The sequence below is a fragment of the Halyomorpha halys genome, unplaced genomic scaffold, assembly GCF_000696795.3.
Source record: "Halyomorpha halys isolate HHAL.00 unplaced genomic scaffold, Hhal_1.1 Scaffold988.1, whole genome shotgun sequence".
NCBI classification, from domain to species: Eukaryota; Metazoa; Arthropoda; class Insecta; order Hemiptera; family Pentatomidae; genus Halyomorpha; species Halyomorpha halys.
The window spans coordinates 83,061-97,496 of NW_027106576.1; the positions used below are offsets into that span (position 1 = coordinate 83,061).

Consider the following 14,436-nt stretch of genomic DNA (forward strand, 5'->3'; position numbering starts at 1 on the left):
CCAAACCCACGAAGCGGCATCCTCCACTTCGTGAAAACCGCCGCTCTGTCATGATCGGCTCCCAGGGAAACGGACTCATCACAGGAACTGTGATAACTTATCATTTAAAAAGTCAAAAGATATCTTCTACATTGAATCATTTGGGTATCATTCTTGTTGATAGTGACTCAAAAGGCATAGGCAGAGGAAAATAAAAAATATAAAATAATGCTGTTGATGGTCAATATTTTCCAATAAATATAATACTAAACGATCCGATACTCCATAAATATTACAGATATTATTAACAGGTCTCTGAGTACCTCTCTATCTTTCTCAGCAGTCTTGTAGTCCAATAATAAATTTGACCTCTTTTAATTTAAATGTCATTCAAGAATCATATCATATTTTAGTTTCTTTTATTGTAAATTTTAACTTTTTTAGTCGTTTTTAGTTTGTTTTTTTACTTATTTTTTCTCTATATATTTTTAAAAACTTTTTAATATATTTACTTTTAACTCATTTATTTATTGTTTAACTTATTTATTACTTCACTACTATGACTATTAATTTATTCTTAATTATTTCTAAATTTCTATTTATTCATAATAGAAATTTTCATTTTTATTTTCTACGTGTGCACTAAAAGTCTTAATAAAGATTTGATAATTCCATAAATTTAAATAAAATGTATATTTTTCATTGCGTATTTTTGTTGAGTCCCTGAATGAGTAATATGAGATAAACAAAAGAGAAATAGAGTGAATTAAGAATATGGGGTTTGGAAGAAAACAAAAAGGAAAGAGAAAATTTATAAAGGAAAAAAAAATGTAGCACAGTTATAGTAGAAAAAAAATCAAATATTATGATATGTAATTGTAATTGAAACAAAAAATATACCTAACTGTTAATCATTTATTTAAATTTTGTATTTCATTATAACTTTATTAGTAAAAATGTTAGCATATGTATTGTATCCCAGAACACATTAGAAGTTGTAACAACCTGCTGTATTTAGGCAGTATTCTTTGTAATCAGAGCTCTTCTCTCTCTATCCCATTTATTCCTGTATTTTTTGTCATTGAAAACACTATCTTATTAATACTTTTTATCTTTTTTAGAATATCTTTTTTCTCTTCGATGAGGCATGTTATTATAATGAATTTATTTAAATTGTAATTTTATCACTATCAATAAATTACGCGTATCACTCTTAATCATCTTAAGTTGGTGGTATGTTAAAATATTTTTTTATTATAATATCATACATAAAATCAGGAGTTGATTACCATAATTTAACACCAGCTTCATTTATTGAAAAATAAAAGATTTCCGAAATTTCATTTAAAAATCTATGAAGCAGTCTTAAAGAATCTATTGAATCCCATATCTTCAAATCGAAATAAATATACCAGGTTTTCGATCGTGTGTCTCAGATATTGATTAGATATAATTATAAAACAATGATTGAAGGTATTTTGTATTTTCTATTGTTTCAGACTAAGAAAATAAAAGATTATACCATTTCTTAAGACAATGTTGTGTATATAGGACTAGTCAAGTAAAAAATAACTCATAGTTCAAAATAGTTTTATAATAATTATTATTACAATTATATTCTAGATTTTTTGTGGACTACCTATCTCTTTGTCTTTTTCTTTATATTAAAAATTAGTGATCGTTTTTTTAGGAAAATAAATCTGTTAACTGCATTAGATGTAATAGTGTATGTATGTAATAACTTTTTTATTACTTTGAGTTTACTTTCACTTACCTATGTATGGAATATATAGTAATGGAAAGTAGTGTGCAAAATTTGAAATTCGAGTTTTCCGCATAAATACATGGTTTTTAGACCAAAAGACGTTGTCTTACAAAATGTTCAGTGTGTCTGTACAGCCTAGTTCAAAAAGGAAAAGTCATACGGAAATGAAATCAAATATTTGAGCCAGCCTAGGTTGTATAATATAAGTCCCAAATTATAGAATCAATCTTACTCATTGTTTCGTTAATCTCGAAAGCAATTTTAAATATACTCGCCATTTCCGTTTGCAATTCAATGGTCTGTAATAACAGCTAAGTATAAGTCTCATTGATCCGTAGTCAGACGCGTCACAGGGCCGATAACGGTAAATATAACAAATAATAAATTGTTAAAAAATCTTCTTGTCAACTACTTTTAATTTTACAGCTAAATGGAGAAAAATTTATATTCGATATTAGCTACAGGTAACAAATCTTTTCGTTTTTATTACCACTACCAAATAAAATAAACGGAATTAACCCTCGAACCGGCGCCAATGCAGTTGTTATATTGAGGTGATACCTGAACGAACTTTCATTGCTACAAACCGCCTACTGGTTCGCACACCAGATGAAAACTCGCCCTTTCCACTCTTGTTTCTATAGGGTGTTAATCTGTAGCCAAAACGTACTACCCTCCCCGTTTGTTGAAAATGGCCACCAGAAAAATTGTAAATAAATGAATACAAAAAAAAAATAAAAATAAATAAATAATAAAATAGAGTTTCCCTCATGTATTGATTAGTAAATTAGTAAAATTTATATTCATGAGTAATCAATTGGACAAGATTAAAATAAAATTAACTCTGACAGAGTTTGTTACTGTTTTGTGACAACACTTGCTTATAAGGCGCATTCCTCTGGACATTCTTCCACTCCTATCTATATACCAGAGAAATTCTTCCGAGATATTTTCGTTTCATCTTCACTAAAAGTATATATATATATTCCAAACTTGAAACATATTTTAGCTAATGCTACTTGTTTAAATTTATTGTTTATTATGACCATCGTTGTCAATGTCTAATAATCACAAGTTTATTTTATTGAAATAAAAAATCACAAAATATTCGTATCATGTTGAAACGGTTTCATTCATTACATTTATCTACGAAATACATAAAAATGTAAATAAATATCAATAACAATTTAATTTAATAGTGAAATTATATATAAATTGTAAATAATTCTTAACTTAAAATAATAATACAAATGTTAAATATATGTACTTGTCCAAACTGTAATAATTAGTCCTGGCACCAATTTAAGAAGTGAGATACTCTACATATGAAGGCAATGATTATACAATAGGTAAGGCAAGCTGGGTAGGAAATAAATTGACAGAGATATTGACGAGTTTTACAATGATTCGCCGTTAATTCCTGCAGGATGAAATCTTCATTTCGTGAGGTAATAGTTTCAGGTCCTTGCAGGAATGGGTACTCTCCCAGTAAAGCATTTGCTTAGAGTTGAGAGGATAGCCAGTTCTACAGGTAATCGCTGTAGATCCTGATAAAAGGTCTGAGGATGTAGGAAGAAGGAGAAATCCAGAGAAGGCAGAATGGAATAATAATCCAAAATTCATTTCCAAAAATAGAGTTACAATATATTAAGTCGAAATAGAGTTAGAATGTCACACCAGGTTGGCTTGGATGTTAAATATTTTTTCGGTGACCTGCTTACAGCACCAGTTTTGCTACAAACTGCTGCTCACTAAAATACTTTTAATTATGACACATTATAATAATTACACCGTCCATCTCTTAAAAGGACTTTTGTCCTGACAAAAGTCAATATTTTAAAATGAAAAATATTCATATTTTCATAATTTAACTAGATGAAAAATATATCCACAATATATTTTTCTATCAGAGAGGACAGAGACAGAGAACAAATACAAAAGGAGAGATTTTTTCTTCAGTATAGTTACCGTTCAAAGCAAATCATATAATTATTTAGGATCTTAATTCCTCTAAAGCAATTATTAAGTTTTTTATTCAATTTGTATTTTATCATTTGTTCAATTATAATTTTGATGATTAATTTATTAAAAAAATCGTTCACAAAGACCAATATAACTGTATTCAAAAAATCACTTATAGATAAATGTCCTAAAACCTATTCTATGTTAATGTTTACTTCTTGAACGTCAAAAAATATTAACTTCACATTTCCTACTTAAGAAGATTATAAGAAAATTAACAATTAACGGTATAGAAGAAGAGAGAAAAAATGTTTATTTCCTGTGCTATGAATTTTAACAGCAGGGAAAAAACGTAATATAAAATGCTAAAATTAAGATTTATTTATTTGTATTCATTAATTTATGAAATGTTTGATTACATATTAGGGTATACAGTCCTAAAAATTGCAGTGGTTCTCAACTAAGAAGTCATAGACAGCCCTCGGAAGAAGAGCACATCAATAGTCATTGATAAGATATTTCCGTAAATCAAATAGTTAACCTGACTAAATGGATCATGATTTCAAATTCTTGCCCGTCAATACCTCATGAGACCATAGAAAAAGAACTCAAAAGGTAATATGTAGTAATATACTATGGATATATTTTGCATCCAATGAGATTAGTATTAGTAGTAGAGAAAATAGTATAAATATGAAAAATTTTCATGAAAAAAAGAAGACATTTTTCACACCACAAGACGTGCACCACAACCGTCATCAGCCAAACTGGGGTGTCACAATATATACTCAATCCAAAAATCAATGCTTCATTGATAACTATATATAGATAAAATACATCGAGTCAATATGATGTAAGATCAAAATGGAGTGATATAGGCATGTAAAGAAACTAATTTTTTTTATTATCATATACAACTATAGATAGATAAAATACATCGAGTCAATATGATGTAAGATCAAAATGGAGTGATATAGGCATGTAGAGAAAATACCTTTTGGTAACACTCGAATGATGTTTCTACATTAGAAGGTCTCAAGGCTATCTTCTTTTCAGGCACTTAGGAGGATTATCAGGGATGGAAGAAGAGGCAAGGTTAAAAACAAGTGGGTTTGGGTGGTTAATGAGCATATAATGGAAGGATTGGTATTCGGTTCGGGCTAGATATGGAGCATTAAAGTTTTATTTAATTTCCTAGTTTAACAACAGTTGCATGTGGTCTATCTTTCGGGATCATCATTAATTCTTTAACCTTCCCAAGCGCACCTGGCTCATGACAATACCATACTTCTGAGTACGGAATTTATGGTAATTAGTTATTGTGGAAATTTACGTAATTTTATTATTATGGAATTTAGCCTACTTTTGATTAAGGAATTTTGAGTTTCCTCGACTGGACGAGGGGACTAAGTTCTGGATTGATGATGACGCCTCAATAAGAAAAAAATGCATTTTTTTTTTGCTATTTATGCCTTCAAGACGTATTAGACCAATAATAGTCTTAAAATGAGTTCATTTTATATATCATATCATATACTTATATATTGTTCTATTCTATAAGCTGAAATAGGAATAGAAGGGAATAGATATAGGATTTGATAATAGTAGAGGTCTAGTAAACAGATTTTGAAATCCCTTAAGCGGACCTTGATATCTAGGGTCACAAAAACATAAGATCATTCTTATCACATTCAGTCTTATTTCCTTCTTCAAGACATAATGTCAATTCAGTGGTTCTTCCTCTTTGCCTTCTTGTTCCTCTCAACTTCATCAGCGGATACCAATGAAACCAGGTCCAGGATCCAGAGAACTAGGACAATGATTAGGGTCCCGGTGATCTCATGTCCGAACGGGCAAAGGATAGGTCGTTGTAATGGAGGGTGGTGTTGTAAAGAAGTAGCTTTTCAAGGTTTGTAAAATATTTTTAGCTTTATTAAAAATGCATCAGGTGAAAATGCGATTTTTACTTTCACTTATGGAAAATAAAAATTTTGATATCATGTCTAATGTGAGAGGAATCATGGCCTCTACCCGAACATATACTGTATGATAAATACAAAAAGTAATTCAGCCTGTTGGCTGAAGAAGCTATATGCTGTTGAATAGCCCTGCAATATTAAAGTTTTGGAATAATGACGTTCCAGGATTCAGTATATAGTGGTTCTTATACTCTCTAAAGTTCTATGTATTTTTCGTTTTTCGTATGCTATTCTTAATGCACATGATGTAACTTTTTTTTTTAAATCATATTTGCTTTAAATTGTTTGTTTTTTATTTTGTATAACAATGTAATAAGGTATTACACTGTGTATGCTGCACAATTTATGTTCAATATACGTCTCAACTAAGGCTTACTACTGAGGAGAAAAAAGTGATGGCTGAGCGGGGTGTGGTGGGTGAGGGTTCCAGAGCTCGTTCAGTAGAGTATGGGTTTGACCTGGGCTGGTCAATGTTTATTTCGCGGCGGGCACGAGAAATGAACCTTGACATTCCCACTCTGGGGCTGTATAGGTCCTCAATGAAGGACTTGAGCCAAAAAAAAGAAGGTAAGTATTGCGATCTTGGGCTTTCAAAGAACTAGTTGAGAATTTTTGAGTCCAAACTACCAAGTATCGCCAAATATGTGAGTATACCTACATGTTGCTCAAAAACTAAAAAATTGTAACTCTTTTTGTTAATATCGATTGAAGTGTCAATTTTTATCACCTATTTTACACTTTTTGAGATTTTATAAAAAGGGGCTCTTACAATTTTGATCTCATCTAGATAAGTTTAATTTTTTTTGGAAAAGGTTCATGTTTAGCATGAAAGGAGACAATTTAAATCTTGATATAAATCTCATGTTTAAAATTTTAATTTAAAAAACCTATTTTTTAAAGAAATTAATAAATTTAATTAGATAGATTACTCCTAAATTTTTAGAATTTGAAATTTCAGTCATCCTTCCCTGTTGAATATTCAAAAATAATTATCTTTTCATAATTATAGGGAGTTACAACCATTAACGTAGTCAAACTGTATAGAACGCGGACTACAAATCTTTAAGTACGATGCTGCAAATTGCGATAGTGATAAAATTATAATTCCAGTTTTAACCGAAATTGTCATGAACAACCGAGTAGTATATGAACAATCAAACTCAGAAAATGCCAGGGATATTACAACTAATGTTTTGCTTAAATCGACTAACCAAACGTGCTATTTCATGTAATTTATTTTACAATTCTTCTCAAAAACAGCCCGAACGATTTCGATTAAACATGGCTAGTCGACGTACGACTAAGTGTTTGTTACTGCCAGATAGGTCTCATTAATGAAATAGGTGAATAGGGCTTGAATGAATAATTGAAAAAAAATCACTCCTTAAGATCTTTTTTATTTTTTTTTAAATAATTAAATATCTTATGTATATTTTTTTAGTAATCCTTAATTGATAAATATTAAATAATAAAAGATTTGACAATTCACTTAAAGAGATGAGAAGAGACATATTTTTATCAGATTGAAAAAAACATTAAGGAAATAAGAGCACTAATAAAAACCAAAATAAAAAATTTTTCCTGATTATAACATTATCAGCGCGGTTAAAAAATGGAAACAAATCACAATAAATCGTTTCTCTGCTAATAATCGGTTGAGTCAACTAATTTTTGGGTTTTTGATGTTGAGGATTCAATTACATTTAAAATAATGGAACAGGGTTCCAAAAAATACATACAATTTTGATAAGATATAAACAAAATAAAACGTATTTTATTTTTAATTAATCATTATTGGATACTGTCCTGACTTTTTCTCGTTGAGTTTCTGTGAATAAAAAGTTGTAAGGCTTCATTGAGATGACTTCAAGCAAGTTCAAGAAGATCAAGCAGGGCATTACAAAGTCTTACAGGCTTAATCACCTCCTAACCTCTCCTAATCTTTCTCCTGCCTCAAATTAATGATCTACAAAGGTGAGTGAGCCAAGCCCTACTTTACGGTGCACCTATGCTGACCAACAAAGCACCTTCAAGGGCCAAGGGGCTCCAACAATTTCGGAGTGATATACTGAGACATACATCACTTGTCACTCATGGGGCTTGGAAGAAGAAAAGAAAAATTAAGAAAGTTTCTTAAAAATTACTAAAAGCTTTTTTAAAAATTATTAAATGCCGAGGTATTCCTTTACAGGTGTGTAAGGATGGCTGATCTCAGTGGTACCGGTCCTGTTTACTACTCCTACAGAGGGCTCTCAACAAGACATTTTCTTAGGAATGAAGTGAGGATCGAATGTGCCACGGGATGATTTCTTGACACGCAGGTAGAGAATAACTAAGTAGCCAAAAGGATAGGAAACAGTTGTAGTTGCAGAGTGCTTTGTACTGTCTCAGGATTTAGTCGAGTATGATAGTATAATTCTGAACGCAATTATCCAAAATAATAAATTAATTAATTAATTTATATTGAGTCCTGCAAAACTATTATTATAAGTGGATTCTTTTCTAAAGGATTTTTACGTTTTTACTAGTTACCAATTAAAGACCTTTATATTTATAAAATGTTATTACCATTACTTATATAACATAATAAGGGGTGATATTGTGTAATATGATAGTAAATAAACTACATAAAGGAACTAAGTATTTATTTACAATGATGTTATTAAAATTATTGAAATGATTCAAATAAATGGTTGCTATAAAATATTATTACGATATTATTACTTATTGCCTAATATATATTTATAGCTGCTGATTTGGGTGCTGTGTGTTTCAAGGTATGTAAGGATGATGTCTTCGCCATTGGTGTCGTTCTGTCGTAACCGTGGGAGTCATCTCAGCCCGGGAGTTCCATTTCTGCAGAGCCCTTCTTACGACTTCTCTAATTCCATGCTCTTCTCTAGACGTCTTGTTACTTCTGTACCTCTGCTGCTTCCTTGTCTTCAATGCTCCCTTTTCCTGATCTAGTTGTCCTGCCCCTTTTCTCCCACCTCTCCTTAGAGGCGATACCTTTTTTAAAAATCTAATTCCTCATTGGCCATAGGTGACAGATCGCCCCCAAGGTGTTCGCCCCCAATAGGCCCGAGAGGGGGTGGGAACATTTGACATGTCTAGGAGGGGTTTGTACCAGCTTAATTGGCTTCTGATCCTTCGTCACAAACTGTCGTACACCAAAGTGTTAAAAGCTCTGATAGAGCAAATAAACACATATGTATACATATCCAGGGACACTGTGAAAGGTTTCTTGAAAGATATTACACCCTGGCCGGGTATCAGGACAGATAGCGAGAAACCTTAATAATATGCAGAATTGTTAAAAGATCAATACATATCAAGGGATCGGCCTGAAGGACAAGAACTGTAGATAGGAAACAATACGATTAAGGAAACAGAAGGATGAAAAAATTTCATTTAATGCAGCTAGAACAGATATGACACCAAACTACCGAAGAGGAGAGATCTTTCTTCATTCCAGCGGATTCGTTAATTAAAGCCTCAGTGCGTTTGATTGCAATTGAGAAGCGGTCATGTCTAATATTTTTATGGTGTGATATTGTCGCAAATTTTCAATATAAATCAATTAATATTTTTAAGTACTATATATACAAATTATTTATATATGAAAATACCAATATGTTTTAGCAAAATCATTTATAAAGTTGCGAGCTTCAGTGATACGAAAGTGGCGCACCCTGGTCGATTCCGGACGAGCTTCTAGCAGCTGGTAATGATTTATAATTAGACGCCTAGTTACGAAAACATTTACTTATAACTAGTTCATCAGTCTTCGAAAAAATAAAATAAAGAAGTAAAATCAAGAAACTTTGTAAAAGTAGCTGAAACTGGGAGTATGCGTGACGCCGAATAGAAATCATGCCAATTTCCAATTTTGGCTGCTTCAATGTTGTTAGATATAATTTTTTTTTCTACTCCTAATTAGTAAATTAAGACCTAGTAAATAGATTTTAAGGTACGTTGTGAAATCTAAATCCAGAATCTAAATTTCTGGGACTCAGATTTCCGAGTGAGGAGTAGTATAAGAGAAGTAATATATGAAAAGCCGGAGAAAAAATAATATGTGACATACAAACTCGTTGGCCAGTTGGTGCAGTAAAGGTAAAAAGATTTGAACATCCTCTTCACTTCAGCTACGCTGCTTTTAATCCGGTCGGGGGGGGGGGGAGGGGCCAGTCCCAGTAAATGAAAACATGACCACTTAATATGGTTAAATTAGATTGGTTACCGGTAAATAACCAATGTATTACATGTGTAATAGAATCTATTGCATAAAATTAGCAATGACACATGCTAGTGATGACAAATTTTCCTCTCGCAAAATGTTATCTTTAATGCTGGCCTCCAGCCGTCCTTTTCCAGCCGTCAGTTTACCCTGGCTCACTGAGACGAGATGTTCTGCTGGCTCTTCTGTTTCCTTCTGGTCCTGGACCTGACTTTTTCTGTGGAGAAGGAAACTATCAACGAATCTGACATGAGTAACAATAAGATCACCAGGTTTCGGAGCATACTTTGTCCTCCTGGTCATACAATGACTCGATGCAGGCACACCCTTTGCTGCAAGAAGAACCAAATTCCTAAGGTAGATGAGGTTTTCGACATCGGTAACAAGACAGTCTTTTTTGGATCAATGCCAATCAAGAGCTCCGAAAAGCCTTGTCCGGATGGAAAGATGTTGATTAAATGCCGTCATACACTCTGCTGCAGAAAGGTCTTCTTTCAAAGTACCCAGAATCCATAAGTGGGGTCTTAAGTTCAGGTAGAATATGCCGATATCTCCATCTGTAACCTTATTCTTATCTATTAAAACTTCTAATATTGACATTTTATTATAATAAAAACTGTAATGCAATCAAAATTTTTCAATCTAATTATTTCTATCTAATTATAAAAATGATTTTAACTTTATCAAATAAGCGTTTTATAACCAAAGCTTAAAGGATTTGTGAATAAGAGCTTATTTAAAATCCAGCTAATTCTCACCTGTTATTAAGTGAGTTAATTTGTCTTGGAGTTTCCATATTTACAATTTATTAATAAATATTATATTTTGCAAAATATTCAGTTTTATGTATTTTTTTTATATTAGCGATAAAATATTTCAATAAAGACGTATTTTTTAAATTTGGGCCAAATATATTTTGTAAACTAAATTTAAAGTACTTTGAAAAATAGAGTAATTTAAATCTTCGTAAACAGCACTATGTGAATAAGTAACTTTTGTTTTTTACATTATGGATATAAGCATCGAGAAAAATTACTTCAATTAATAAATAGCTGGGGATAAGCAGGATTTTGAACAAGCTCTTACAAATACTTCCAGAAGTTGTATGTATATATTTTAATATGTTGACTAAAGTGAAACTGAACATATTTGAAGATGTACAATAGAAGAAACTGAAGCTTTATAAAAATAACTTTAAAATAACGAATAAAACTGTTATTTTAATTATTTATAATTTTCTTTATTTAATTAAGTGACCCAATTATAGTTAGGTTTTATTTATTATGTAATTTTACATTAAAAATTGTGAATTTAATGTGGTTCATAAGGTATTTTTATAATAATTTTGATTGATATAAAAAAATAAACAAAAATTAAAATATAAATAACTAAAATAAAGTTGTTTATAGTAAATTACAATATATTTATTGCAAATCACAAAATAATTTTTAAAATATCCATAAGTACGAGTACAATATATTTGAATATTTGTTATCCAAAGAAACCGGAGCTTTGGAAATTTTGGTTCGATTTAAACATGATGAACTCTTATATAAGAAGAATTTCTTAAAAAATATTTGGGGTCTTACGTTCTGGTATAATAGGGGGTGGGTATATTTACTTATATTTTTTCTTCACCATTCTCTTCAAGACGGAAAAAAATACTTGTTTACGATATTAATATTTTTCAGTGCATATTTTTGATATTATATCCAATATCACTAGATATAATTTCAAGAATAAGCTGATGAGTAACAATATTAGAATATACTGGTGCTAAGCAAAACAGTGAATAAAAATTATTTTGAGCACTGTTTACTTTTTTTTTTATTTTGATAGAAGATATAGATTAATCAAAATGTTGTAATTTAATAAATTACTTTCACAATAAAAATGTTCTTTGTTAAGGAATATGGCAGATTTTAAAAGTCACATTTGGAATATGAAAGTAGATTTTTAAATAATCAGTGAGTGATGAACGTACTTCTACAAGCACATTCAAAATAATAAATAAATTATATACACACCAATATAATAAATATACCACAATATCCAAAATACCGTTAATTCAAAGAAGCAGATTCCTGGAATTTCAAATTTTTGTAGGATCAAAAATAATAAAACTTTTTGAACGTATTTGTTCCAACATAAGGAGATTCATACGTTCTGGTAAACTGATAGTGAGTTAGTATCCCCAGTTTAGAGTCTCCAAACATTCCTTGATTAATAAAAATAAATTATTTGTTAATATTTAGTCAGGTTAATGAATGCAAACATTATCATTCATATCAAATGTTGTTGAAAGAGATAGCCTTGAGCATTAAGGCAAGCTTAGATCTTTCTATCTCAGCAGCAGTGACCGAACATCACTGGATGCATGTATCCAAATCTGATACCACTAGATTTTTTGTATGAGGGGGGCATCAAACCTAAATTCTATGCGAGCCAAGCCATTTACCTTAAATCTTTACGTAGGATAATTGAAATTTGAGAAATTATAATTTATATAAGCACTTATCCAGTGCCATTTAGCCACTTCTGCTTTGGGAGAAAGATGTCTGAATACTCGAGACATTGAACAAAATTTAATTTTTATATTTCTTTATTAAAATAATTAGTACACATATTAATATATTTTTTATAACCTAAATATTTTTGGACATGAATTTCTCATAAACGATGGGTTTAAGGTCAAACCTTTATTGAAATTTTATTTTCTTGTTATGAGGTCCGTAGTTCAAATTTCAGCTTAGAAATCACCCTGTATAATTTAAATATTATTTGTGTTTATACCAATGTGAATAAATCTGATAACATTAAACTTCCCTAGTAGAATCACTATCTAAGAATTGCATATAATTGGTTTGCGTTCACTATTAGTCTTTTGACTGAACCTCGATCGTTCTCACTCGGGCATTTTTATTGGCAAATTATTTGTTCTTCATAACTTAATATCTTGTTTTTCAAAATTATAGAATAATATCTCATTATCGATATCTATTTAAACAATAGGTGAAGATTTCGTGTGTTTTTTAACACTTTATGTTTATACCATAAATGTTTCTTTTGTTTTTTAGGTTAATTCAACTACATTACAGAATTTTCACGCCATAATTATTTTTTACAGGAAATTAGTGAAAGAATGACATCCCCAAAAATCCTCATCAAAGAAGATCAAGATTAGGAATGACCATGAATTCAGAAAATAATCAAAATGAGATTAAATATGTTAATGTTTTTTATATTCTTATGTAATCAAAATAAAAAAAACAATGCCTGTAATCGATTATTACTCTATTTCAATATATACACTAGATATAATTGATATGAGCCTTGTATATGCCAACATTTTATTAGCATATTATTATTTAAGCTTTTAGTTTGTATGATTATTAGTTGACAATATATAATAAAACGTAGGAAGATGATAGCGGAGAGCGGTCGATAAAGTTGCACGAAATGTCATAAAAAATAGTTTTAACTTATAGTACAATACTTTTTCTGTCATTTTGTGTACATCTTTTATCGCCTGGAACTTTATACTACAATTTTGAACTTTTATAATTTTGACTTGTTGATACCTTTTTCAAATGATCCCTCCAAATCATGGTTTTCTTAATAGCTGATCCTATGACAAAAATAATTTAAGAATCACTAAATGTACTCCTCCAAAATGCCATGATTAAAATATGCGCCATTTTCAAATCCAGTGATTTTTTTATCTCCATCAATTTCAATCGCCCTGTTTGTAATTTTCTTCGTTCTGCTAATTCTTTCAAATTTTCCTTCTTTAATATTTTCCAGTTCAATAATAAAATCTAATAAACTCGAATATTTGCTATCACTACCATTCATCTCATCACCAAGATATCTCAAAAACCATTGGAGACGATGATAAGGCAATAGAATTGGTGTTCCAGTTTTTAAAATCACAAAATTTACTGACAAAAATATAACTTGATCGGAAAAAAATAATAAAAAAAAATTAAAAAAAATAAATTAAAAAAAAATAAAATTTAACGAATATTAGCAAAATTAAATAAAATATAAATGGCGTTGATGACCAATGAAGTTTGGCGCCACTAAACAACCAAACAAACTACCATTCATCTGATTCGTGTTTTAATCAGCATGATTCGTTCTTTTTTTTCAAGTTTCTCTTTATAATTTCTTCTTCCGGATGATTATCTAAATTTTTAATTTCAACAATATTCTCTGCTCCCTTTTCTTCATTATCCATTTCTTTCTCTCCATCTAATTCTGATTCTCTTTCCACAATTTCCCTTAGTACTTCACACAAATGTGAACTTACAACTTTACTTGTGAATAGACTTTTATTTATAACCTTCTCGGTAATATCATTATTATTATCATTATATATTTTATATTTTTCATTAGGCCACACGTTTAATCTTTTGTCTTCAGTTTCAACCTCATTCTTATCTGGCATGAATTATTTTCTTAATTTTTGAGGTGGAAATTTCAAATGAGTGAGACTTCTCCTAAATTCC

The 14,436-nt window shown here is 30.3% G+C and overlaps 1 long non-coding RNA gene across 1 annotated transcript; it reads left to right on the forward strand.

The window, feature by feature from the left end:
* Window positions 1-9,967: 9,967 nt before the first annotated feature.
* LOC106687619 (uncharacterized) lies at window positions 9,968-13,250 on the forward strand. The gene is made up of 2 exons (XR_001344190.2): window positions 9,968-10,459; window positions 13,053-13,250. It is a non-coding gene; the product is annotated as an uncharacterized lncRNA (long non-coding RNA).
* Window positions 13,251-14,436: the final 1,186 nt, after the last annotated feature.